The sequence below is a fragment of the Chrysochloris asiatica genome, unplaced genomic scaffold, assembly GCF_000296735.1.
Source record: "Chrysochloris asiatica unplaced genomic scaffold, ChrAsi1.0 scaffold00079, whole genome shotgun sequence".
Lineage (NCBI taxonomy): Eukaryota > Metazoa > Chordata > Mammalia > Afrosoricida > Chrysochloridae > Chrysochloris > Chrysochloris asiatica.
The window spans coordinates 8082649-8086270 of NW_006408597.1; positions in this window are offsets into that span (position 1 = coordinate 8082649).

Below are 3622 nucleotides of genomic sequence, written 5' to 3' on the forward strand. Positions count from 1 at the left end.
AAAAAAAAAAAAAGATATTTGCAATGAAGAAGACATTGTCTTGCAAAATTCTATCATGTGATCTCCAGCATCATTTCTATCACTAAGGCCCTGTTTTCCAATACTGATCCTTCTTCTCTGTTTTCAACCTATGCATTCCAGTAACCAGTAATTAACAATACATCTTGCTTGCATCCTTGATCAATTTTAGACTGGTAATATAGGTTACAGCCTAGAAAATCCTATGGGTCAGTTCTACTCTGTCACATGGGGTTGTTATAAGTAGGCGTTGACTCAATGGCACCCAACAATAACTTCTGAATTTATCTATAAAGCAGGGTGCTTCCAAAAACGTGTGGAAAAAGTCCATTATCTTTCCAGTATATTTTTCCATGAACTTTTTGAATGTCCCTTGGATGTCCTTCCTTTTCCTCTGTCTCTTCTAAGTAGAAGAGATGTTATTATAAGGAAATTCTTCCACCTGTTCTCTGGACTATATCTCCTTCAGCGTCCAAATTTCACTTACCTAGCTAACCTTGGTCCCTCAGGCACCATAAGCTTTCACTTTCTACTGGTACATTCCTTCAGCTGATAAACAGTGCTCTCATCTTTAAGTCTACTCTAGCTTTCACTCTCTTTCGCCTCTCCTTTATGACCAAGTTTCTTAAGACAGAAAGGATTTTCCTCACCTGCCTTGAACTTAATTCTCATCACTGCTCTTTCCAAAGTCACCAATGACAAGTAACTGTCCTCAGTCTAGGACAAAAGGCTTGGAATAAAGAGAACACATGCTAAATAGTCATAATCACTTATCATTATTGCTCTGGTCCAGGTCTCTGTCTTCGTAGATGTTATATATATACACACATCATTCACTTACAGAATTCTTTTTGATCCAGAAGATGTTAAAGTCTCCCTTCTAAATCATGTAGTGACTCTTAGCCTGTGGAAATTACCAGAAAGAGAAAAGAGATTTCATATGAGGGGTCATTAGAATTATGATGCCTCAAGTATAGCAAAATGCCTTCGGCCTTAAATATTACAACTGGAATCTAAATTTGTTTTTTTGGGTTTTTTGTTTGTCTCAAGTATATCACTCCTAATAAATAGCCTGAGGTTTATTAAGAATACTTAAACAACCTAATTTCTAATTTATGAAGCACATTTTTATGTGCAGGTTACACACATTCATATATGTATGTATGTATTTAAATGTAGACTTGTAAATTGAAGATTTGAGTTTTGAAAAACTGACATTAATTTATTCAGACTTTGCTTGGTTCAGCCTCTACCATTCTCCTTCCTGTTCATCTTTTTGGCTAGTTTTTACGGGACCCTGGTGGTACAATGGGTTAAAAAATACTTTTCGAGCAAATATAAAAAAGAGATAAAATGTACTCAATAGACCCACTACCCAATGACCACAACTGTCAATGTTTGATATCTTTCTGCTCAGACTCTCCCCATGATACTATTTCTGCACCCTCATTCGAATTGGAGTTCAGAGCTTGATTTGCAAAGTTTTTACATCAACACATAGTTTTCTAAGTCTGAGAAACTTCAGGATGCATTTCTTCGTTGTGACTTACCCATGTGTTTCACTTAAACTCTTGAGAAACATATTCTTCTTTGCTACATGAGTAACTAGACTGCAGCTTTAAGTACTGTAACAGAAAAATTCTCAAACTCACATAAACAATAAGGAAATCTATTGGCTCTTATGACAGGAAGTCCAGGAGGTGGGCAGGCGTCAGATGCAGCTTAATTTAGTTGCTCTGTATCTATTTCTTAGCAATATCCTAAGATGGTCTGTCCTATGTATTGGTTTTATCATTGGATACACTTCTTCATGGAGACAAAATGTGTGTAGTAGTTCCTGGTTTCACATAGATTCTATCACTTTGGATGAAGTTCACTTAAGAGCAAGGAGACATCTTTCTCAGAAGTTTCCAGCATACTTTTGGTCACATGCCTATTCCTGAGCCAGCTCCTGTGCTCAAGGGAATGCCACACACTGATTAACTTTGGTCCAAGTTCCTGAACCAATTACTGGCCAGGGGAATGGAATTATCCTGAGATCAGTCAGTGCCAGATGTGGACGACTGAAGCAGAGAGCGGATATGTTTGGACAGATAGCTGCCTGAATAAAACTGGATAATGTTAAACGGAGAGGACCACTACACATACATTTAGAAACTTGGTTTTCTAAACTTTAAAATAAATTTTGGCTTAAGATATTTTGTAACTTTTTAGTGTGAATTGAGTGGAGGTTTAGATCATTAGTTTTATATTCAACAAATCATATACTTCATTTCATCTCAATAATTGCAATCTCCTCAAAAACACTTCCTCTGTGTTTTTTTGTTTTGTTTTTTTTCCTCTTCTTTCCATTCTGCCATCTTTCCCAACTCTTGCAAATTTTGTCCTTAAGTAAGTGGCGCCCTTTGACCACTGTACGGTTTGCAGACTGCAGTAATGTTATTGTTCCCCCTATATCTATTGCATGGTTAAAAATTGAGTCATGGGGATGTGTTCAGTCCCAGACCTGAAGGGTTACCAAGGGCCATAGTTTTGGGGTTCCAGCAGTATCTATCTGACCAGTATGCCTGGTTTTTTTTCAGGATTTTGAGTTTTGTTCCACATATTTTCCCACTCTACCCTTGACCTTCTAAAGTGATCCCTTTCAGAGCAGTTGGTAGTGGTAACCAAACATCATCAAGTTCATCTAGTCTCAGGGTCATAGAGAATGGTGCTCACATCATCCAGTAGTCCATTGAACTAATTGTTTCCAAGCATCTTTCATTTTTCATCACTCTTATTTCCTTTGGACTGGGAGAGACCAATAGTTGTATATTAGATGACCTCTCATGAGCTTTTAAGATCCTAGTTGCTACTCACCAAAGTATCGTAGAATATTGTCATAATGGACTACTGACATGATTTTTTATTGCATTTTCTTTTGTTAAGTTTTAATAGGTAATACCTTCATATAGTTCAATATTCGAAAAACAAGAGTATAGAGTGAAACATCTTCCCACTGCTGCTCCCAACCACCCAGCTATGTTTTACAGAGATACTCTATACATATATGAGGGAAAAAATGATCTATATGAGTTCATTTATATATATATATATAAAACAACATATATTGGAGGTTGTTATGGCACTACATAACAGGATTTTGTAATTCTGTTTTAAATACACTGATTGTGCTGTATGGATATGCTACAATTTATTTAATATATTTTGATGACCATTTACATTGCTAATAAGGTCTTGCTTTAAAAACACTGTTGTACCTGATAATTGTAATATGTTATTTTACACAATTAGGGAATATTTGAAGCATACATTTCTAACAGTGGAGTTAATAGCAAATTGCTTTCCTTAGCAGTTGCACCAACGTATACTCCCACTGACAGGGTGTGAAAATGCCTGTTTAAGAATACCCTCATCAACAGAGCAACAGAGCATGCTATTAGATTTTTAGATCTTTGCTAACTTGATGAAAGAAAATTGATATGTCAGTGTAGTTATAATTGTATATTTGAGGCTGAGTCATTTTCATATGTCTAGGGTCTGGTAGCGTAGTGGTTACGAATCGGGCTGCGAACCTTAAGGTCAGCGGTTCGAAACTACCAGC